The sequence below is a fragment of the Podarcis muralis genome, chromosome 3 (assembly GCF_964188315.1).
Source record: "Podarcis muralis chromosome 3, rPodMur119.hap1.1, whole genome shotgun sequence".
Classification (NCBI taxonomy): Eukaryota; Metazoa; Chordata; class Lepidosauria; order Squamata; family Lacertidae; genus Podarcis; species Podarcis muralis.
Window position 1 is genome coordinate 115783780 of NC_135657.1, and position 25873 is coordinate 115809652.

Sequence of the window (25873 nt, forward strand, 5' to 3'; positions counted from 1 at the left end):
GCGCCCAAAATTAAAAATAAAAAAAGCAAACCTAAAGGGCATTTTTTTAATGGCATAGCCCTATATGTCCACTTACTTTCATGCTGAACTCGCCTTAACTTGTATTGTTGGTATTTGAGAGTTTGATTAAACAAAGGGATGCGCTTCTTCGGGTGCAAATGTAGTCCTAGATTGTTACAGGAGAGCCAGAAGGATGCATAGAGTTAAAACAGAGTGGCAGAGGTGCTCAGAGACATGCTGAAAGCTACTGCGAAAAGACTTGCTTTTATACCCAGTATGCAGTCAGGGTTTTTGAGCAAGTGGTTACAGCTCTTACATACTTGTATTTAAGCAGCCACCCATGCCATTGAATTTTTACCTCCTGATTCACGAAAGTGTGACGTATACTTTAAAGGTGGGAAACGTGCCGTTCATTTCCAAAAATGAATCTGAGATGAACACATTGCTGTGTTTTTCATCTGGCAACTCTTTCCTTCCTTTCCTTCCGAAATGTGCAAGGAACCGTTCCTTAAACTAGCAAATTAACAATCAATTACCATAGATAAATAAATTAATTTTTTTAAAAATATATATTAAAAACTTAAATATTAAATAAATATTAAAAATATTTAAAAAATATTAAAAACTTAAAACCAGTGTGTGTGTGTGTGTGTGTGTGTGTGTGTGTGTGTGTGTGTTTTTAAGCCTCACAAACTTTTCTGGCTGCAGGACATACTATTCCCTGCAAGAGAATATTTTAAACACATTCCCACTATAGGTTAAAAAAATGGAAAACCCATAAAATACATTCAATCTGACATGTGCAAGAAGCAAGGCTAGTTATTAGAACAAAACAACAATAGAATATGCAGCTTAATGGTAAAATCTGCATCATTTTAAGAAAATATATAAAGAAATGATCAACGGGAAACTTGATTCAGATCAATCACTTACACCAGCCTTTTTTCTTGACACCCCCCCCTTTAATTTAAGTGACCAATTTCATTCACGTTTCCCACTGAAGGTCTTGAAGTGCCTGTTTGGTTCCGTTTCTCCTCTCGCTCCATGAGAATAAGCTCTTTTCTTCAGAAACGGCAGTGGAAGAAATCTCTTCCCAGGCAAACTGGGGTTTCCCTTTGCCTGAGGTAACTGCTTTGTGCCTCAAACAACAGTGTCTAAAAAGGAATCTGTGCCTCAGGAGTGAAATGGGGCACATAGGGAGCAAAGATAATACTTCCCAAGATGGTTAGAACACCATTTCCTCCACAAAGGCTACAGAAGTACTACCAGTGCAGTAGCAGGAGAAACCAGGCCATGGCATTGTGGGAAATCCCTGCGACATGGTGAGCTCCCGTTGATCGGTCCCTGCTCCTGCCAACCTAGCAGTTCAAAATTGGAAGTGAACTGGTTAGCCATCAGGCCTGTATAAATTAGGATCCATGAAAGTGGATGCAGTCTACTGGCCATATCTTCCAGGGCCGTCTGTGTTAAGCATAGTAATTTAATTCACTGAAAATGTAAATGCACATAAGCATTAGGTAAAGGTTAAGGGACCCCTGACCATCAGGTCCAGTCGTGGCTGACTCTGGGGTTGCGGCGCTCATCTCACTTTATTGGTTGAGGGAGCCGGCGTACAGCTTCCGGGTCATGTGGCCAGCATGACTAAGCCGCTTCTGGCGAACCAGAGCAGCACACGGAAACGCCGTTTACCTTCCCGCCAGAGCGGTACCTATTTATCTACTTGCACTTTGACGTGCTTTCGAACTGCTAGGTTGGCAGGAGCTGGGACCAAACAACACGAGCGGGGATTCGAACCGCTGACCTTCTGATCGGCAAGTCCTAGGCTCTGTGGTTTAACCCACAGCACCACCCGCGTTAAGTAAGCATTATTTAAGTGTTTAAATTTTACTGGTTGGTAACTGAATTCTAGAGACTTCTCTAGTAGTTCTCATGTGATTGGCTAACGTTGGTTACCATGGGAGGTTTCTAGTGAAGGAGAGACTCCATTTTATGTGAAGCAAAATGGCTGTGTTTTAGAATCCACTGTGAACACTGCTAACAGGAATAGATTGTTGGAGTGCTTCTTCTCTGCTTGAAAGAAGGAAAGAAAGCAAAGCTGCAGGAGAAGGTGAAAGTGGAAATCTCTCATAGGAGCTGCAAGGCATGACTTAATTGAGATACAGAAGGCTGAGTCCTGAGCTCTGGAAAGGGAGGGAAATACAGTTTGGAAGTTAGAAGATGAGACTAAACCAATGCTTGGATAAGCATGTGACAGTTAATATTATGTTTTAATTCATCTATAGCTGTAAGTTTCTGCAATGTAAGTTTTTGAATGTTAAAGTTCTGGACATTGGTTTAATTTCTGAAGAAGGGTGTCAGTCGTATATATGATTTAAGCTTCTTGGCTGTTATTTCACTATTACTTCCACTTTCAGGAACAACAAAAATGAGGGGTTTGTTGCAGGCTACAATATAGAACTGATTGGGTTCTTTTGGTCTGCAGAACATGGTGAGCTCCCATTGCTCTGTCCCAGCTTCTGCCAACCTAGCAGTTCAAAAGCACACCAGTGCAAGTAGATAAATAGGTACCGCTGCGGCAGGAAGGTAAATGGCATTTCTGTGCACTCTGGTTTCCATCATGGTGTCCTGTTGTGCCAGAAGCAGTTTAGTCATGCTGGCCACATGCCCTGGAAAGCTGTCTGTAGACAAGCGCCGGCTCTCTCGGCCTGAAAGCGAGATGAGCGCCGCAAGCCCATAGTCACCTTTGACTGGACTTAACCGTCCAGGGGTCCTTTACCTTTTTTACCTTTAGTCTATTGTGTGATATGTTATACAGTGTTGGCCTGCATCATGGAATGCAGGGTCAGTGAAAAGACTATGGGATGGAAAACCATGAATGGAAAAATTACAAGCCAGGTGCATTACCTGATGATCAGGATTTTTTAAGCAGGTCAAGGAAAAGGAATGAGAGACTTTTAAAACCAAACTGCTCCTTCATTGTTCTGTATTTGGTCTGAATAACTTTCTGCAATATCAGGAATTTTTACATCATCTCAGACTGGTAGTATTCTGTCACATTAGTTTTATATTACTACCATGTTCAGCAGTTTAGTATTAATGTGATATAGAAGTGAAATTACATGCACACTTTCATATTGCTATATTGAAATCAAGTACTCATATGACACTAATACGATGCAAACCTAATAAAACCGACAGTTGCAAGCAGAAAGACATTTTTATGTCGCGTTAAGCATCAGGATGCATAATACCTTTCTCTAGACCACTTTCGACTATTTTTGGGAGCAAAGATAAGGATATTTTGCTGTGAGTTTTCCATGTACTTTTTCTCCCAACACATGGAGCTTAAACGCATACATGCCAACTTTGCTGTTAAATACTTTCTAGATATTCTCTGCATGTGCAAATATTTGACCAAAGACGTTTCTTTTGACATTCAATGATATTTTGAATTGGTAAAGGTGAAGGTAAAGGGACCCCTGACCATTAGGTCCAGTCATGGATGACTCTGGGGTTGCTGCGCTCTGAGAAAGGAAGCTAAACTTCGGCTCTTCCAGGCTGGCCAAGATCCATGTTATATTTTGATTAATGGACTAAGGAATGACATTTGCATTTTGATTGTTTCCAGTGATACACACTTCAGGAAGGGATAGCATATGGAAGAGTCTGTCTGGGGGAAAATAGTTTGGCTTTCTTAGCAGATCTAAGGGCCAACCAAACGAATCTGCCTAAAAAGGAAGCAAGAATCTAAGAGCTGGGAATGCCTGGCCATTAAACCAAACTGGCAGCTGAGAATCTGAGCAGCAGCTTCGATGGGAAGGGAAGCTTGAGTTGTGAGACTCTCTTGGACAGTCTGGCTAATAGGTTCTCAGGAGTGCTAGAAATAATACTCATGCTGCCAAAGGGCTGAGATCTTCAGGAAAAGGTTTCCCAAGTTTTAAAATCAAGGTTCAAGCAGGCCTGGAAAAATATTTCACATTCCTAGATGCTAGAAGCAGGGGGTTTGTTTTGTTTTAGCTTCATCTTAAATATGTTTAGGTTTCAGGCCAGGGAAGGTATAGAATAGATGTGAACCATCACAGGGGCCAGCGTCATGCTTCTTTATTGCCCGAGAATATTCAAGAATGTGAGCGATAGTCAAATAGTATTATTGTGTTGGCACCTTTCTCTCTTGGGAGAAAATGGAGGAGTGTGCCTTTGGGGGTGGAGTCAAACTGTTGGAAGGTTGCAGCACCTGCTGTGGCTGTAGAGACCAATGCAGGAGAGACATGGTTTTTTTGCAGCTGGTGTCTGGTTGTGCTCCTGCAGATGCACAATGGCGTTTCTTCTCTCTGCGCTCCTCCCGGCGGTCATTCCTTCTTTGTTCACTGCTATGGATGCACGATGTGACTGTCTCTTGGCACTGAGTATTTTGAATTTAACCAACACTATTTCCACACATAAGGGGGACGCGGGTGGCGCTGTGGTTAAAAGCCTCAGCGCCTAGGGCTTGCCGATCGAAAGGTCGGCAGTTCGAATCCCCGCGGCGGGGTGCGCTCCCGTTGTTCGGTCCCAACGCCTGCCAACCTAGCAGTTCGAAAGCACCCCCGGGTGCAAGTAGATAAATAGGGACCGCTTACTAGCGGGAAGGTAAACGGCGTTTCCGTATGCGTCTCTGGCTCGCCAGAGCAGCTTTGTCACGCTGGCCACGTGACCCGGAAGTGTCTCTGGACAGCACTGGCCCCCGGCCTCTTGAGTGAGATGGGCGCACAACCCTAGAGTCTGTCAAGACTGGCCCGTACGGGCAGGGGTACCTTTACCTTTACCTTATTTCCACACATAAGGCAAAGTTCAGTGCCAACATGACAAGGGTTTCCCAGAGGTCCTGTGTGCTGGGCTCCCCATCCCTCCAAGTCATCCTCTAGAATTGCCACTCATAATACTTTCCAAGGATCAGGAAGAAGTGAACACAGATCACAGCTGAGAAGTAAAGGGACCTGTGCCCCCCCCCTTTTATCTATGAGAACAGAGCAGGAGTTGAAGTATGTGTTAGTGCTGGAAAAATACCTGAAGTAAGAGCTCATGTGAACAGGGTGCAAAGTATAAAAAAGAAAAACCCCAGAGGAAGCTTGATTGCCCTTTCATATTTCTGTTGCAAGTCATTAAGTTGTGAATGATCTTAGCTTTGTCCATCTTCTCAATAGTAAGGTCCAGGAGACAGAGTTGTTTGAGACATACTTCTTGAGACATACTACTTCTTCAGAGCGCAGCTGCCTGATTGCTCAGTGAACATGTTACCTCTCTTATCCTCTCTCCCCATTGCATTTATAGACTGAAAAATGGACGGAAATTTTTCAGCTAAGCCCTGCTACTACCCCCCCCCCCCAATACCTATACAGTGGTACCTCGCAAGACGAATGCCTCGCAAGACAAAAAACTTGCTAGGCGAAAGGGTTTTTTGTTTTTTGAGCTGCTTCGCAAGACGATTTTCCCTATGGGATTGCTTCGCAAGACGGAAACGTCTTGCAAGTTTGTTTCCTTTTTCTTAACACCGTTAATACAGTTGCGACTTGACTTCGAGGAGCAACTCATAGAACGCGGTGTGGTAGCCTTTTTTGAGGTTTTTAAAGACTTTGGTGATTTTTGAAGCTTTTCCAAAACTTTCCCGACACCGTGCTTCGCAAGACGAAAAAAATGGCAAGGCGACAAAACTCGCAGAACGAATTAATTTCGTCTTGCGAGGCACCACTGTACAAGAGGCATCAGTTGTGATGGTCTTAAATTTACAGATTATAATATTCTCTCTCTTTGCCTGTGTGCCCCAACAGTGCAGCTGACACTCAGGCTTTCATGCCCCAATAGGTTATGTTTGCAGGTCAGTTCGTAGACAGGTAGGTTTATAAACTGCACATTTTTTTATTAGAGATTGACAACTGTCTAGCACAGGGGTCACCAATCTGGTGCCTGTGGGTGTCAGAGTGACTCAAATGGATGAACTCCTTCATTAGGAGAATACTATTTGAATCAGCTCTGAAATAACGCCTGTCTACGTGTATTTTAAAACAAATGATACCAAGAAAAGAAAAAGGCGTCGTTACCAAATCCCTCACTGACCCCTCTGAGTAATTCATAGGGCACTGAGTATTTTCCTGGAACTGCAAATTCCACAAACTAAAGATAATAATTCAGCTGCTGCCCACTTACCTACATGAAAAGGCCATAAAGGCCTTAGGATTTGGTTGGTTACTGTGACAAGAGGAGGCTGGACTAGATGGGCCCTGGCCTTAAGCTGCAGGACTCTCCTTGGGTTCTGTTATCAGGGTTGTTGTTTTTTGGGGGGTGTAACACTGTATGCCGATACCCTTCTAGTTCTGGGATCCAGCAAGCGTTAAAATCCAAGCAATAGCCAGGCTAGCTTTCTGGTGAAAGGCTAGCTTCCTGAGTACAGTGGTACCTCGCAAGACGAATGCCTCGCAAGACGGAAAACTCGCAAGACGAAAGGTTTTTTTGTTTTTTGAGCTGCTTCGCAAGACGATTTTCCCTATGGGCTTGCTTCGCAAGACGGAAACGTCTTGCAAGTTTGTTTCCTTTTTCTTAACACCGTTAATACAGTTGCGACTTGACTTTGAGGAGCAACTCATAGAACGCGGTGTGGTAGCCTTTTTTGAGGTTTTTGAAGACTTTGGTGATTTTTGAAGCTTTTCCAAAACTTTTCCGACACCGTGCTTCGCAAGACGAAAAAAATCGCAAGACGACAAAACTCGCAGAACGAATTAATTTCGTCTTGCGAGGCACCACTGTATGGCCCAATCAGGAAACAATTGAAATACTGCCCCTCAATGAGGACAAACTTACCATATTTTTTGTCCCATACGACGCTCCGTCCCATAGGACGCACCTAGTTTTTTTGGGGGGAAATAAAGGGAAAATCTTTTTCCTTTATTTTCCCACCAAAACCAGGTCAGGGAAACCGAACCAGGTCGAGGAACAGCGGGATGGCGGCGCTGCGCCTCCCTGCTGTCCCCCGAGCTTGTGGGGTTGGCCGATGTCTGCCCGGCACGCGGGGCGCGCTGCTTCAGCGCGCCCTGCCCGCCGGGCGGCAGGCTGCTATCCACAGCATGGGGAGCCCCGCGGGGAACTCCTGAAGGGCTCCCCACGCTGCGGATGTCTGCCCGGCACGAGGGGCGCTCTGCTTCAGGGCACCGCTCGCGCCGAGCGGCAGGCTGCTATCCGCAGCGTGGGGAGCCCTGCGGGGAACTCCTGCAGGGCTCCCCATGCTGCGGATGTCTGCCCGGTGCGAGGGGCGCTCTGCTTCAGGGCGCCCCTCGCGCCGGGCGGCAGACTGCTATCCGCAGCCTAGGCAGCCCTGCGGGAACTCCCGCAGGGCTGCCTAGGCTGTGGATGTGTTCCCGAAGCGCCGGGCGCTCTGCTTTCAGCGTGCCCGGCGCTCCGGGAAGCAGGCTGCTATCCGCAGCCTAGACAGCCCTGCGGGAACTCCCGCAGGGCTGCCTAGGCTGCGGATGTCTTCCTGAAGCCTGGAGAGCAAGAGGGGTTGGTGCACCCGTATTTCCCCTTCATTTTTGGAGGGGGACGCACCCGTATTTCCCCTTCATTTTTGGAGGGGAAAAAGTGCGTCCTATAGGGCAAAAAATACGGTAGATTCACAAAATGTTTAGGGGTATGCGTACCCCTGCGTACCCCCAGAAAACACACTAATAATAATAATAATAATAATAATAATAGTGGGGAGACTAAGAGGTAGGGTGAGGGTGATGCCGTACAGCAAGTCTGCAAGCAGGACCTGAGTGCAACAACATTCTTCCCTCCTGAGGTTTCCAGCAGCTGCTATGAAAGTAGTACAGTGGTACCTCGGGTTACAGATGCTTCAGGTTACCGACTCCACTAAGCCAGAAATAATACCTCGGTTTAAGAACTTTGCTTCAGAATGAGAACAGAAATCGTGCGCCAGCGGTGCGGCGGCAGTGGGAGGCCCCATTAGCGAAAGTGGTGCTTCAGGTTAAGAACAGTTTCAGCTTAAGAACGGACCTCCGGAACGAATTAAGTACTTAACCCGAGGTACCACTGTATAATGTCCCAACCATAGAGTAGCGTTTCCCCTTCTTCACAAAAAACCACTGAGAGGTAACTGGGAGGAGCCTAGCATCCACACAGTACCACACAGCCACAGACATAGACGACCTCTGCAATTCAGCCATTTGAGATTTAATGGCATTAAATGAATGCTATTACTTCATCGGGAATTTGGCTTTGGGTAGCAGCTCCAGAGTTGAAACACAGACATAAGGATATCAAGAACTGGTAGCGCACAACAGGCAGGTTGCAAGAATAATCCCTTCTGGAAATCTCGTTAGTCTGATTCGTTTACATGTTAGTTTAGCAGTTTACTTTATTGCACAATGCCGCAAGGCTTTACATGCTAAAAACAAGCATATCCCAAGAGCTCTTTATATTTTCAGTTTGTGCATCAATTGTATGCACTGAGATTATAAGCTTTCCTTCCCCCCACCCTTAACTTTTTTAAGGCAAAAATTGTCACCGAAGGAATGATAAAACGCTGACTTTATATTTCATTTCTCCCCCCATCTGTTATCTTAACAGAATACACCCCAAAACACCCTTTGTGCTGCCACAGTAATATGCGAGATCAGGAGAAGCTGCAGCATAAGAAATCAAAACCATAATAACGTCTTTGGGTTTTGCATTTTAAATACAGCATTCATCGCTGCACCGAGGCTTTAGATCCCTTCCCAGACATTACAGAGATTACCTTTGGTAATGCCTATTTCATTGTCCTTTGATATAGAATAATGTATGTCATAAATCATCTAAGTGAGTGTCATTACAGTGAAAAGAACCTACTTATGATATGTAACAATTTGCTTTTCTAATTTGAAGAGGATCGGAGTGTTTTAATTACATTAGGACTTAGAGTGCTTGCTGAGAACATTAGAGTTCATTTTTTTATTAAAAAAATCTACACATACATTTTATTTCCTGTATTCTGTAAAGAATAGTGTGTGTATAATATATATGTATCATATATATATATTCATTAATTCTGATTTATTTTTTTTTTGGAGTGGCTTGCAGATTTAAAAATCTGCATCTTTTAAAATAATTGAAGGTTTATTTATTTAGTTCTTACAAAGAGCTTTTAAAACAGTTTGTTTGTGGGTTAGGATAAAATTTACAGTTTTATTTTTGCAGTTCGTAGGTTAGAATAAAATTTACAGTCAGTGAAACTTGTTTTGAAAATTCTTTTTTTAACTGCCCTAGGGACAGGACAAAATAGATATGAGGGGAAGAAGCCTAGACAGGGAGTGATATTTAAAATTATCAGCGTGCTTCACATTTCTCAGATTGCTTTCATTTGGAATAGTATGGGTGCTTTTGTGCTTGTTGAGTACAGAACAATTTAAAATTATTGGAGCACTTCACTTTGAAGGTGATCAGGGCTGCAATATATACGTTGTAGAGAGATTTAAAATTATGAGAGCTCATCAAATTGTTTAAAACATTGATTTTTTAATATAAAATTGACACCCCCCCCGGTTTTATTTTTTCACTGAGTAGGTAATTACAGAAGACCAGGCACTGAAGTACTTCACTCTAAAGTACAGTGTGACTGTCTCTGTTTTTTTTCTCCGTTCCCCCTCCCCTTCCTTTTTCTTTTTTTCTTCCCTGCTTGGATAGACACATTATTCTTTGTTCTTGTTCATAAATCCTTCTCTGACCAAGGAACCAGGAAGTTATTAGGGGTCAGTACAAGGTCAGGTTGAAAATCCAGCCAGCTCCAACCTATCCTTAAACTCGAAAGATATCATTTTGCCACCCTTAAAGCTAAACCCCAGCCCAAAGCCAAGGCTGCTTGGGTCTCACTTTTGATCGGTTATTTTACGAAGGAAGGGCCCACCAGCAAATTTTGCGGGCTGAGGTTACTGTGACTTGCAGGAATTAAGTATGGATTTTGTTTCCCCTGCGCAAGCTTTTTCCGGCACCGTTTTATTTGTCACCAGATGTAGCAAGACAGGGCATCTTTCCTAAGCACCCATCTTTCCTGTTCCTGGCTAGGGTAGGGAGTTCAGAACACTTGCTAAAGAAGATATTTCCCAGTCTACTCTCTGGAAGTGAGTACCAAATCTCTTATTCAAATTGGCATGGTGGCCACCTCTTCCAGAGTTTCTTCCGTATCTTTCAGTCCCAGTGTAAAGGATTTGACCCACCTGGTTCCTTGTGATGAGCATGCCGTGCAAAGGGTGCACAATCCCATATCTTCCCGTGCCCTCTTTACAATACAGCAGTCGCACTGGGGTACATACAAATGGGGGGGGGGGGGGTCAAATGTTGAAAGATGTGTGAAAAGTGGTTCTTTCTCACCGTAGCAATTTGTGCAAAAGATCCCAGATTTGATCCCTGGTGTCTCCAGGCAGGGCTGCCTGAAACCCTGCGAATCTGTTTCCAGGCAGTGATGACAATATTGAGCTATAAGCCGGCTTCCTATGTTCATAGCATAAAAAGATCTGAAACAATTCAGCTAGAGGAACACTCTAGGAATTCCTGCTCCTGTCTTACCCTATATACGTTTGGCTAATCGATGGAGGTACGCGGGTGGCGCTGTGGGTAAAAGCCTCAGCGCCTAGGGCTTGCCGATCGAAAGGTCGGCGGTTCGAATCCCCGCGGCGGGGTGCGCTCCCACTGCTCGGTCCCAGCGCCTGCCAACCTAGCAGTTCGAAAGCACCCCCGGGTGCAAGTAGATAAATAGGGACCGCTTACTAGCGGGAAGGTAAACGGCGTTTCTGTGTGCGGCTCTGGCTCGCCAGAGCAGCGATGTCACACTGGCCACGTGACCCGGAAGTGTCTCCAGACAGCGCTGGCCCCCGGCCTCTTGAGTGAGATGGGCGCACAACCCCAGAGTCTGTCAAGACTGGCCTGTATGGGCAGGGGTACCTTTACCTTTACCTTTAATTGATGGAGGTGCTCCCGTAGTTGTTTTATATTATATTGTTTTACTGAGATGATGCAAGTCATCTGGGAGATACAGTCCACTGTGGAGTGGGATATAAATGCATAAACAAATAAAATATTCCCACTCCTCTTAAATACATTTAAAGGCATCCAAATCACCCAATGGTTTGTGTAAATGCAAGTCCCTCAGAGTAGCCAAACAGTGTGTTAGGATCCCAAGAATCTGTTTTCCTTTTTAAAAGGTAAAGGTACCCCTGACCTAGGTCCAGTCGCGGACGAATCTGGGGTTGCACGCTCATCTCGCTCTATAGGCCGAGGGAGCTGGCCATGTCAGTAGACATGGCCGACATGCCTAAGCTGCTTCTGGCGAACCAGAGCAGCACACAGAAACACTGTTTACCTTCCCATTGGAGTGGTACCTATTTATCTACTTGGCGTGCTTTTGAACTGCTAGGTTGGCAGGAGCAGGGACCAAGCAACGGGAGCTCACCCCATTGCGGGGATTCGAATCGCCGACCTTCTGATCGGCAAGTCCTAGGCTCTGTGGTTTAGACCACAGCGCCACCTGCGTCCTTCTGTTTTCCTTTTTAAACACATTTAAAATGCTTTCCCACATTTTTTGGGGGGGGGGAGTTGGAAGGGACTGCACTATGTGGCCTTAGCGGTGCCGTTTTTCTAGAAAAAGAGGTGCCAGAACTCACCACGAACTCCCCCTTTGTTCTCTTAGAATGGCAATGACGCCCACCTGAACAAATGCTCTGAGCCTAAGCAATATCTGCAAATGCTACTGCTGCAATGGCCCTGTAGAAATCAGGGCACCTGCCAATAACCACAAAAAAGAAAGGGGGGGAATTTATGGATAGAAAACAAAATTGGAGGTTTCGCAACCACATCAGTAAGTGACTTAATTAAGAGCTTGGTTCCAGAAGCCATGGGGTACGTGTGACACGAATAGACCCCAGAAGTGGTCTTGGCAAAAGGGGGGTATACAGTAGTTACTGACAAGAGCCAGCTTTTGCAATTAAAGGCAGGCTTACATTTTTTTTAAAACAATACATTAATAAATGTAAATAAAGAAAAGCATTTGAAAAATATAGTATGCATTGCTGAACTAGCTCACTTCCTCAAATTGTCCTCAAATTTTCTTCTGTGAAGTTTCACATTGAATATTTTCTAGATATTTTCTGAATGGTCAGGTTTTTCCTGAATATTCATCAATTATTTTATATCTGTTTTGACATCCAGTATTTGATTTCATTATTTGATATTTGACTGTACTTGACAGTTCACACGAAATGATATTTCGTACTTGACAGTATTAGATAGTTGCCATGTAACTGAATTTAGAATTTGACAGCTGACAGCTTATCAGGTTTTATATTTGAAGCCTGCCAAAATAATCAAAAGATGCCAGCAAGCCTGAAGCAACGGAATGTTGACTTAAAATGTCACAAAAAATGAATTTGAAATTTGAATTCAGAACATCACTTTCAGAATTTCCAAAGCTGCAAAAACTGGCCAATTTTGACCATTCTGCTCTAATGCTATGGGCACGTAGGGGCAATGAGTTGTGTACAGCATGGCAGAGTTTCACTTGCTCAACGGAAGTTCCCCCTGCTCTCCTGAATTTCTCTATCTACCCTCACAATCTCCCCCAGAGATTCTGAAGCCACATATTAAAGGAGGGGTAAGTTCTAATGGATGATCCTCAAGGTGTGTGATCTGCTAGACGGTTTGCAGCATTGTCGTACACATGACAAAAGCGCTACTGAGCTCAATGAAACTCCTTCCCAGGCAAATGTGTATAGGATCATTACCTAACGGTGCAATCTGAGACATGTCTACTCATCAGTAAATCTCCCTGAGCTTACTCCCAAGAAAGTGTATATAAGATTGCAGCCTAAGTAAATAGTGGTCATGGGGAGCAGATCTAGTTGCAAGGCTAATGTAATATAAATGTGTCCGATGCAACACCATTATTGTACCTGTGACTATAGAGAGAATCTCCTTCATTTTATGCTTATCTTATGAAAACTATTTTAGGCAATTTACGCCAGCAGATAGAACATATGGAGAGAAAAACTCAGCATAATGTAGTAGCTGTAAAGAGAAAGGAATAAAACGCATCTTCCTCAGAAAAGTACAGTTGATATTGAAGACTTTTCTGATCTCAGAAGCCTGTTAAGAAAGTTTGCCTAAAATAAAATTATTTGAAAAGGCTGGATGCAGCCACATACACAATTTGGAAGAAATTGTATCAAAAAGAAAATGAACATATTACTGATTTTTTTTGTCAGCTTGCAGTAACACCTGCCACACACACAAGGTCTTTAGCCTTTCATGCACATCATAACTTTGGTCTAAATTTAAAGGAACAGGGAAAGCAATAGAGCAAAGCTACCCAGATGTTGCAAGGTCTGTGCAATTGTAAATTTAAGAGTACCAGCTTTCCATCCAGATTTTAATGCACCAGATACAATATGAAAATTCCAAGCCACATTGGCTTATTGAAAAGTCTGGCCTTTTCAATATGAATTTTGGAACAGATGTACAGGGGGAGGCAATAAAGCTGTGATAATAAGGAACATTTCCACATCATCTCACAAAACTACTAATCTATAATGAGAACTAAAGCTATTCAGTAGAAGAAGGTGGCTTTCATTATTTTTAGTCAACTCAGTTGTTGCATTCAGATGCCTTTATTCCATTTCTTTCACTTTGATAATATTAGATTTTTAGCACGGGGAATGGAAGCCACTAGGTACTGGCTGAACTGGCGCTCACTTCAACACTGCCTGGAATTTTCAGCGCCTTCTTTTTGAAGGACAGGAGTCTGTTTGGAAGTCAATCATGTTAGGTTTTTTTTAAATATATATATAAAACACCCCCCCCCCTCAAATGTTGCTGTTAAATCAGGCAGGGATTTACTCATTTACTGCATTATCTCCCACCTCCCCCTTTTTCTTATGGTCACTCTGCAACTTCAGTCACACCTGGATGCTACTCGCAGCCTGAATCCCTGCCAAATTGGCTTTGAACCTGGCTGCAGCACTTACACCTTCTGATCAAATTTCCCCTACTTTTTCCTAATTGCAAAGTCTTTGATCAGATCCTCAACACCCATCTGCTTCTATCCTTTAGGAGGCATCCAGCCTGCCTTGTTGCCTTCTGTTGGGATTTTTAATGTACTTCCATTGAGAAAAGCAACGCTCAGTTGAGCAATTTGTGACCACTAATGTTAAAAATGTGGCAATGGGAAATTTCTGTGGTGCCCCCCTTCCCTTGATGCCCTAAGCACATGCTTATTTTGCTTAATGGTTTATCCAGGCCCGAGTGAGGGTCAGAACACGGGTGCAAAGCTGTGCTGGAGAATAGAAGAGAGACATGGAGCTTCAGAAATGGGGTTGGGGAGGTGAAATGTGAGTTTAGTAGTTTCATGGAAACCTTTTGAGGGTTAATGTGGGGGAATGGCAGGGGGCATTGGCAAGCAGGGGCCTAACCCCTAGTTTTTATTTTAATTTTTTTTTAATTTCTTTTTATTGAGTTTCTCTTAAAAAAAACCAAAAGAAAAAAAAACAAATCAACAAATTCAAAAGAAATAACCATACATAGCACAAAAATAACATCCATTACAGTTCTTTATCTTCTTCCTTGAATCTTTATATCTTTAGATATTTAAACCTTTCCTCTACACACCCATTGACCTCCTTCCCTCCCGATTTCGGGCTTCTTAATAAAAAATTCTTTCTTTTTTCTGCAGCTATTAATTGTTAATGGATTACGCATCATAAGACTTATATCAAACCCGCTATAGTTTTTAGGTCTCTATAGTTTCCTTCAATGTATACCATAAATTTATTCCAGTCACTAATAAACTTTGTATTTTTTTGGTTTCTGATTTTTTGTGTCATTTTTGCTAAATCAACATATTCATATAATTTTGTTTGCCAATCTCTGATTGTTGGGGTATTTGGACTTTTCCAATTTTGTGCAATTAATATTCTAGCGGCGGCTGTGGCATATTGGAATAATGTCTTATCTTCTTTTTAGATTTCATCCCCAATTATTCCTAGTAAGAAGGCCTCTGGTCTTCTAGGGAAGGTATATTTAAATATTTTTTAAAACTCATTTTAAATAAGTTCCCAACCCCTAGTTTTTAGAAACACATGTCCAAGTTATTTCAAGAAATAGATAGCAAAGCATTATGATGTGTTTATGTATGACATTAAGGATTCTATTTCTGAAAGCTGTTGATTAAAAAAAAAAAAGGATTTGAAAGAAAAAAATAAAATGTGCATCTCTCTGAGGCAATACAGTTTTTAACGTTTCCATTAAAGCTGATTTAAACTCAAGCCAATTTAAGCATCATGTGTGAAAAGGACTTAAGTCATGCCTGTGAACATGACCTCACATTCCTGTGAGAATTTCTCGAGTATTTCTCAGCTCTATAAAATGTAATACAAACCCTTTGGTCAACCAGAATACATTTATGTTACAGAAATAAGCAGGAGAGTGCTTCTGCTTAAGTGCTAGGGAAAAATGCTATACACAGTTTCTCAAGCATGTCATACACATTTGCCACTTAGGAATACTGCTAGATTGCCTTTTCTTGGCTACCAATTACAGTTGATGAGGAGGGCGTAACCATTTCATTTTGATTCAGAGTGAACTGTCAACTAAGCCTTTGTGAAGTTGAGGAGAGACTTCTACTTGTGTGAGGTTGCGAAGGTGTCATCTCTTGCAGAAAAAGGTAGCTCTTAACTTGGTTGGGTTGATTTGAGAATACTGCACAAGCCTATATCAGGTACCAGTGTACTTCTGGGTCTGATTCAAGGTATTAATTATTACACGGATACAATCCAGTACCCAGGTATCTTGGCTGTACTCTCAAGAACATTTACTGTGAAATAGCCACAGTTCGTTCATACACTGTATGATGCCATGAACCGAATATCCTATTCCCGTGTTTTTCCGGTTCTGTTTTATTTTCAGAGCTCAGAAAATCTGCCCTTTTGGCACAATGAAAGAGTTGTACAACTTCTTCCAGTTGGATGATGCATTATGAAGCTCTTCGTTAGGTTGCTTGGTTAGTTATGGTCTGTAGCAATTGCTGCAGCAATTTCCGTCTCCACGGTTTGTCTCTTTTCCCTAGGAATCATCTCTCTAACTTTAATCCTTCCCTTTCCAAATTGGATTGCTGTTACAGTGGTCCCCCTGCCCCGCCCCAAATGCAGTGGGGTCTGCGATCATGATCAGGAATATAGTGAGGGTGGAGGAAGAATTTACCTTTCCCCACCCCATAGTGGTCCAAAGGAAAGCCACCTCAACATTTGAGGCTGGGAAAATGGAAACTGCCCGTCTCATTAAATAATGCTGTCCAGATTCCAGAAGCATAGAAGTAGAGTTGCTATTAGAGCTGAAAGCAGATTGGCTACACATGCAACATGCATTTAAAGCATATTTGAAGCCTATGACTTCTCCCCAAGATTTCTGGGGACTGTACTTTGTTAAGTGGGAATCCTGGGAGGGATAGACTACAGTTCCTAGAAATCTTGGGGGGAAGTCACGTGCTTTAAATGTGCTTTAAATGTGTGGTGTGTACACAATCACTGCTCTAAGCTATCCAAGTCTCGAAGAACTGACAGAAAAAGAATTCAGGGCAAGGGTATGCAGACAGAATGGTCACTCAGCCATTCTGCTTTAGTTTCTCTGGCACACAACAAACAGGAGGGGACCCTACCCCCCTTTTTAAAAATAATTTTTAGTGATTTTTCCATGAATACTTCTTCTAACAATATATCTTTAACAATTTTTCATATTTCAACCCTCCTCCCCTGGACTTCCCTTATACTCCCGTTTTGTTTTATTTCCATATTGTTCTCCCTGCATATTGTTTTCCCCAAATTTTCTCAATACACAGAGTCTTATTTTTTGTTGTATACAGTTGTGATTGTTTACTCAAACCCTGCCAATGAGTCCATTTCTTTATGTTGCCTCTTCATATATGTTGTAAATGGTTCCCATTCTCTTTTAAAGTCTTTGTTGTCCTTTTCATGTAATTTTTCTGTTAGTTTTGCCAGTTCTGCATATTCCATAAGTTTCCCTTGCCGTTGGTCTGGGACCCTACACTTTGGTCCAGAGATCACCAAAGGCAGGTATCGCCTGCCCTCACCCCCCCCCCCATACTGATATCCACTACTATCTGTAACATTAAGTAGTCCGCAAACTGGGATGCTGTGTTCACTATCTTCACCACTACCCTTATAGAAATAAAATAAAAACTCTCTCACTAATAGTATCTGTATCAAGCTTTTCTTTGTATTTTATTTCGTTTTTGTGGAGGGTGGGATTTTCTTCACCAGCTTGAACAAAGGCAAGGCAAGATACAAATTGAACAAACAAACAAGGAGTAAATAAAAGCCTTTCAAACTCCGGCCCCCACATTCCAAAACTTCACTCTCCACATTTAGTGCTCTCCAGCTTCTTGCGCCAGTGCTGCAAAATCTAGTCATAAGCCCTGTTTTGTTGTGTGGGATTTTGAATGCATTCTTTAATTCCACCCAGGCTCTGGTAAGACTTGTTATACAATTGTGACGTAGAACACAACTGAACCTAGATCTGAGTCAGGAATGAATGCCTCAGCTAACTGGAACGAGACTATTTATGGACACAGAATGGCCACAAAGGACTCTCCAGTTGCCCCCGCAAATCTCCCCCAAAGCATGTTTCCAGGTTTATAGTAATTTGAGATTCCATCCGGTTTTATGCCTCATTGGAAATACAGAAACTCAAGTCTCTCATTGCTTATGATTCCCATCTTACTGTAGGATTTTTTGTTGTATTCCCTCTAATTACCTAATGGAACGCTACCTACTGCTCCACCTAGATTTCTTTTGGCAACCTTCCATCTAAATACTGACCAGGCCCCAACTTGCTTGGCAAAGAAAATGAGAAAAGATCTGTGCTGTAAGGTGATTCTTCTTGCTTATAGCCAGTGCTGATATTCACCCGATTATCCACCTGATCTCCACCCTGCTGCCTCTATGGGTGTGATTTACAGAAGGCTGCTTTTTCTTTTCCTTCTTCTTGTTTTCTTTCTAAGTCAGGGGTGTAACACGCCTCCATCTCTCCTGTGCAAAAAGGTCACTAGAGATTTGGAGAATGCCACATAACTTGTTTTGCCTAATAGCATAATGAAAAAGTTAATGGAGCAGGCACGTTTGCACACCTGGACATCTCTGAAGGAGGCAATATCTGACGAGGGAGAAATGTGTGCCTTGTTGGGGAGGGAAGAAGAATACTGAAACATACAGTGAACTATACCATAGAAATGTGTGGACTTTGAGCTTTGTCAGCGGGAAATAAGGTAGAAGAAATTCCTGCTGATGAAAGGGTAGCTTTTCACAGTGCCACTTGTCTAACAGAATAAGATCATACTCACACCATGCATTTAAAAGCAGTCTCATACCACTTTGAACAGTCATGGCTTCTCCCAAAAAACGTCTGGGAACTGTAGTTTGATAAGGCTCAAGGAACTGTAGCTCTGAGAAGGGAATAGGGGTCTCTCGTATCAACTCCCAAGCACCCTTAACATTTCCAACGATTCTTTGTGAGAAAACTGTTCTTGTTGTTGTTTAGTCGTGTCCGACTCTTCATGACCCCCTGGACCAGAGCACGCCAGGCACTCCTGCCTTCCACTGCCTCCCGCAGTTTGGTCAAACTCATGCTGGTAGCTTCCACCATCTCAGCCTCTGTCATCCCCTTCTCCTTGTGCCCTCCAGCTTTCCCAACATCAGGGTCTTTTCCAGGGAGTCTTCTCTTCTCAGGAGGTGGCCAAAGTATTGGAGCCTCAGCTTCAGGATCTGTTCTTCCAGTGAGCACTCAGGGCTGATTTCCTTCAGAATGGATAGGTTTGATCTTCTTGCAGTCCATGGGACTTTCAAGAGTCTCCTCCAGCACCATAATTCAAAAGCATCAATTCTTTGGCGATCAGCCTTCTTTATGGTCCAGCTCTCACTTCCATACATCACTACTGGGAAAACCATAGCTTTAACTATACGAGTTAAACTATGAGTGCTTAAAAGTAGTATGATGCTGCTTGAAGTGTATTGTGCAGAACACCAGACTGGCTCCATTGGTGTGCATATGCTGCCCTGACCTGGTTGCCAATATATTCTGTCTGTGCAAACTGCTGTGATACCGTCTTGTGAGGTTGGCTCCATCCCTCTGCCTCACCTCAGCAGCTGCTCCTGGAATCCATACTTTCCTACAGGTGGAATTTGCTCTGAGGGGAAATACTTTAAGGCATTGCCCATATGATACCAGTGTTTCTGCCACTGAACAAGTATCAGCTTGGAGTGGGTGAGGGGGATGACACAGAAGGAAGGATTACATCCCATTCTTCCAGTGCCGGAAGCACAATTTAAATCTGAGGCTGCTATTTGATTTCAGAAAAGCAATGAGCGATGGTTTCATCCCTACACTCATCACATAAAGGCTGCAATAGTGAAAATGTGCCCCTCCAAAGGGTCCATAACTGCAGAGCTTTAATCTAACCAAGCTTGTACAATACATTCAGCTGCTCACCATCAACATGCATTGGAGGCTCAGTCTAAGGTAGGATCCTGAAACACCCTGGTCCACCAAGAGCTAGGACTCTTGTTCTTAGCTGCGCCATAAATGTCAGTGTGGGCACAGCCAATCCAGGAGTGTCATTCTGCAAGCGCTGTTCATTTTGTTTTTGTTTTTTTATAATAATATTTTATTAAATTTTCAAACAACAAATAGAGAACAATAAAACACAAGAAAAATATAAAACACAACAATACAAAATTACACAATACAAAAAAAACAAACATTTAACCTAACAAGAGAAAAAGAAAAAGGAAACAAACAAAAAAAACATATAAGCACACAAAAAAGGAAAACACAAACTCTTTTTTCATTTCTCATCTTTGATTAACTTATTTTCCTGACTTCCTCACGCCTCCCTTTTTTGAAAATTGGTTCAGCAAATTCATATCCTATTACTTTATCCTTAATTGCTTTTCCTCCCAAATTATAATTTCAAGTTTTTATCTGTTATCAATCCAGTCTTACATTATATCTTGTTGCTAAAAGGTAAAGGTAAAGGTACCCCTGCCCGTACGGGCCAGTCTTGCCAGACTCTGGGGTTGTGCGCCCATCTCACTCTAGAGGCCAGGGGCCAGCGCTGTCTGGAGACACTTCCGGGTCACGTGGCCAGCGTGACATCGCTGCTCTGGCGAGCCAGAGCCGCACACGGAAACACCGTTTACCTTCCCACTATAAAGCGGTCCCTATTTATCTACTTGCACCCAGGGGTGCTTTCGAACTGCTAGGTTGGCAGGCGCTGGGACCGAGCAGCGGGAGCGAACCCCGCCGCGGGGATTCGAACCGCCGACCTTTCGATCGGCAAACCCTAGGCGCTGAGGCTTTTACCCACAACGCCACCCGCGTCCCCCCATCTTGTTGCTAGAACCCCTTCATTTCATTTCAATGTCATCAACATTCATACATTTTACAATGTTTCTGTAGATAAATTTTAAATTTCTTCCAATCTTCTTCCACCGACTCTTCTCCCTGATCTCGGATTCTGCCAGTCATTTCTGCCATTTCCATATAGTCGATTTCTGCAAGCGCTGTTCATTTTGCTAAAGCCATTCATGGGAATGGGCTGCTGATGCCACACATGCTTGACCAGTTCAGGCTGGCATAACATCAAGTCAGCCACAGGTGTTTCCAGCTTAGTCAATGTCCAAATGTTATCTAATATGCCTCCAGTTTGTTTCTAAGTATTTTAAAGGTCCAAAATAGAACCTTCCAGCATTCCTCCTTTAGTTTCCCATGCTTCTTGATCTCACACTTATTAGAGTACTGTAGACTTACTTTTCTCCTTCATGGATCACTGCCTTGTCATGGTGAAGGGGCTTGAATAACCCAGAGAAGCTATGAACTATGCCATGCAGGGCCACCCAAGATGGACAGGTCATGTTGTTGTTGTTTAGTCGTTTAGTCGTGTCCGACTCTTCGTGACCCCATGGACCAGAGCACACCAGGCACACCTGTCTTCCACTGCCTCCCGCAGTTTGGTCAAACTCATGCTAGTAGCTTTGAGAACACTGTCCAACCATCTTGTCCTCTGTCGTCCCCTTTTCCTTTCCCAACATCAGGGTCTTTTCCAGGGAGTCTTCTCTTCTCATGAGGAGGCCAAAGTCTTGGAGCCTCAGCTTCAGGATCTGTCCTTCCAGTGAGCACTCAGGGCTGATTTCCTTCAGAATGGAGAGGTTTGATCTTCTTGCAGTCCATGGGACTCTCAAGAGTCTCCTCCAGCACCATATTTCAAAAGGATCAATTCTTTGGTGATCAGCCTTCTTTATGGTCCAGCTCTCACTTCCATACATCACCACTGGGAAAACCATAGCTTTAACTATACGGACCTTTGTTGGCAAGGTGATATCTCTGCTTTGAGAGTTTTGACTAAATGTGATCCACCTGGAGCAGGAACCGGCAAGCCACTCCAGTATCCCTGCCAAAAAAACTCCATGGACAAAAACAACAGGCATATAAAAGACAGGAGTGCCTGGCGTGCTCTGGTCCATGGGGTCACGAAAATTTGGACACGACTTAACGACTTAACAGCAACAACAGACTTACTTTTGTTAGACATGTCCCCGTCCCCTTATAAGCGATAGACTACAACATCTAATATTTATTTATGTGGTGCACACTTGGTGAAGAAAAAGACATGCAGTAGAAGTGGATGTGCACCAAACGTTTTATACGTGCTTGTTAGAAGTAGCCCTGATAGATTGCAATAGGTGAGGGGAGAGACTTCATCAGGCAAGGCCTTCTTCCACCTGCCTTGCTCCACCCTCTAGTCTCTGCTTCTCAATTTGTATTGTATTATTCGATGTACTGTGGCTTGCCGTTGTTTTATTTATTGTAGTTTAGAAATTATTTATTGTAACTGTTAACAGTGAATTTCTGTTTAACTTTTATATGCTGATATTATTATTTTATATTATTCTAATGATTGTTGAATGTTACTTTTTTGTTTTTGTGTGTTTTTTAAAAATAAATTTTTATTGATTTTCCAAACAGTTATACAATTTTATCCAAAATACAACAAATTGTTTCTTTTTTGAACTTCCTTCAGCGTCTCTGACAATCATCCGTATTTATAACTTTAGTTACACATTCCCTTCTTTCGTATTGCCATTATACTTCCCTTCTCCCACTATTTCATATTAACAATACTTCTCCATTTTTACAGTGCCTCTTGAAATCCCACTAGCGTTGTGTTCACGCCACATATGTTTTTCAGATAATCTACGAACTTTCCCCAGTCTTCGATGAACTTTTGGTCTTTGGTGTATCTGATTTTCCCAGTTTATTTATCCAATTCCGCATAGTCTGTCGATTTCAGTCTCCATTCTTCTATCGTCGGTATTTCCTCTTGTTTCCATTTCTGGGCCAACAAGATTCTGGCTGCCGTTACTGCATATTGGAAGAGTTTACAGTCTTTTCTTCTTATATCCTTTCCTACAATCCCTAAAAGAAAAGCCTCCAGTTTTTTTTACAAAAGTATATCTTAACATTTTTTTCATTTCATTATATATCATTTCCCAAAAGCTTTTCACTTTCTTACATTCCCACCACACATGAAAAAACGTCCCTTCTGAATGTTACTTTTTTGATGCAGGGTGTTTATTTTAAAGCTATGTTTTATTATCACATTTTTGTATTGCATTAGATTGTTATAAGATGTACATTCTTTGTTTCTTCAGCTTGTAAACCGCCTTGAGTATTGTAAGATAGAAAGGCGGTATACAAATTAAAAATGATGATGATGATGATAAGGATAGGGAACAATTAGGTCAAAGCAGTGCCTTAGCAGCAGGTGTTCTCAGAACTGCAGGCTAAGTTTTTTGTTGGCCTCCATGCAAATAATAAGTGATCAGGGGTCTGCTTTCTATGGTGTTTTCGCATAAGGCTCTGGTGCATAGGTGGATAATGCAACCCTGTGGGTGGGCATATCGCACCCAAGAGCATCCATGAGGCAGTAATTTTGTACATACACTGCAGCCATGTACACCGCAAGGAAAGCAACTCTCCCCGCTTCTCTCCCTGCGAGAGGGAGAAAGAGAGACGAGCGCCTTTCAGCTTAGCTCTCATCCAAAGTAACAGCATATAATGTCTCTTCCTGGCAATATTGTGTGCAACTGTTTCTTGTGGGGTGAAACATAAATAAATAGTTCTGTCAAGAGGGGCACACCCTCGGTTCAGTAGAATAGATAGGCAGACCTATGGCGGGGGCGGAGAAGGAAGCTGCCTCCCCCCCCCCCCTTCAAAGGACAAGCTGGCGGAAGAGAAATGGCTGGGAATAATACCACATGGCTAATTGCAGTTGGCACTCTTGTTATCACACAAATGCAGTCGGGTGTTATTGTGGGAAGAGGAGGCAGGGCTCTAATTGAGGGATTACAGGGGGTAATCCAGCTCGCCTTGTTAAATCAAATTTGTTAATTTACTACATATGAGGGGAAAGGACAAATGGGAAGGTGAATTCCTCTTGTTAAACACTTACCAAATGTTGGGCTATTTGAACCCTGGGGAGAGGTAAATACATTCATTCACCACTTAAAGTTTGGAGCATTTGGTCCTCTCAGTGGGGCTTTTATTGTGGTTTAGAGCTGAATGCCTCTTCCTCTTCATGCTGCCAGCTGAGATTTGATACCAGCGGCCACGACTGCAACTGGATTCCTGTAGCAATGGATTGGCACTGTTATAGTTAAAGCCTCAGCCGAAATTTGCAGTATATGCTGCTCTTTTACAACTCGGCTGTAAAAATTTACTCTGGAATGAAACATGATATACAAGATCTTGGTCCATAAATACCTTTCAGAAGGGAGGCGGGGGGATCCCTGCCCCGAAATGTGTGGTTACAAGTAAGAGGCTGGCCCATTTTCTGTTGTATTATTATTAAATAGAAACTATATGCACTTGTCAGCTGTGCCTCAGTATGTTTGCTGCACTCCCAAACGTTTTAATGCGTTTTGAAAAATCTCATGTGGCAAACTTGCTACTAGTGCTTGATGGAGTATCGTTGTATCCAGACGTGGACTGCGGCATGTGCAGTCAATGCACATGGGTTAGGGAGTGGAGTGTGGTTGCACAGTGCCATTTGCATTAGTAATTTCAATAGCGCTAATGAAACCATGGCGCAATATGGGATAAGAAAGCCTATATATTAGACCCAGAACGCATCGTCAGCTTGTTTGTTTAGGAAGCAGTCCAATTTCACTTGTAATGCGCAGCTCCACCATTACAACTTTGCCCCCCCGCCCCCCAATCTGCTTTATTTTCTTGATGAATGCCAAATTAGTTCTCTTGCCAGTTTGCTATTACCCCGGAAGATGACTTTACACAAATGCAGAACAAACAGTTTATATATTGTCAATGAGTTGATGTAGCTAGCTAGCTATTGCTGAAAGATGTCAAATGCATTTTCTGAAACTTACAATCACTCAATTGTTTTTGATTTTTACTGTTAGATCAAAATTCGGCTCTTTGTTGCTAACATGCAAACCCCTTGCCACCACTGCCGTGAGAAAGGCAGATCAAAGGGGAGACTCCTGTTAAGCAAAAAGGAAATATACATATGAGATAAAATCTCCAGCTGGTGCAAATTGGCACGGGCCTGGTGAACTTTTGCAATTCTGATGGAAAACCTATCCAAGGCATTAACATACCCTGTTACATTGGATTGTGCATACCCAGGAAACAGAGCAGTGTCTCAGCACACACAGAGGGAGAGATCGTGCCCCTTCTAAGGCTGCAGCCCTGTGCAGATTCATCTCACGGTATGCTCCATTGAACACAGTCTCATATTAAGGAAAAGTGTCGGGAAGAAGCTGGCATGAATAAATAAAACGTCTACTTTCCCCAACCATTGATGAGTATTGAAAAAAGAAAAACCCTTCTAGTCAAAAAGTTTAAATAATAATAATGTGGGAGGATGAGATGCTGATGGACCAGCGAAGGAAATGAGAAGAGCTTTGGTTTTTTTGCACCTGGTCTGCATGTCAGATCTGTGCTTCCCATAGGTAAAGGTACCCCTGCCCATACGGGCCAGTCGTGTCCGACTCTAGGGTTGTGCGCCCATCTCACTTAAGAGGCCGGGGGCCAGCGCTGTCCAAAGACACTTCCGGGTCACGTGGCCAGCGTGACAAAGCTGCATCTGGCGAGCCAACGCAGCACACGGAAACGCCGTTTACCTTCCCGCTAGTAAGCAGTCCCTATTTATCTACTTGCACACGGGGGTGCTTTCGAACTGCTAGGTTGGCAGGCGCTGGGACCGAGCAACGGGAGTGCACCCCATCGCGGGGATTCGAACCGCCGACCTGACAATCGGCAAGTCCTAGGCGCTGAGGTTTTACCCACAGCGCCACCCGCGTCCCACGGGCTTCCCATAGCAATGCCCATTTTTTTATTCTATAAAAAACCTATTCAAACCTATGCACTTGACATAAGCTTGCGTTGATAGTTGCAATAATGTCGGCCTGGAACAAACAACTGGAGAAGGTGCATGTTATAAATTTCCTGGTTCATGTGCTCCGATACTGGGCGGATGCAATTTGCCACAGGGTAAACAAGAAAGGCCTAAATGTTGAGCCATACGTAATTATACACATAATTATACCCATTGACCTTATAGCCCAATCCCATGCAGTTAAATGACCTAATTCCCTTGAAATGGATGGGCTTTGGTGCGCCTAACTCTGCCTATTTGCAGCCTTACCCATCTTCTTCCACAGATACACTTTTTCTACTCCCCCCTCCCTCCAGGTGTGATTGCATCTGTCCAGGAGTTTAGCTGTCTCCCACA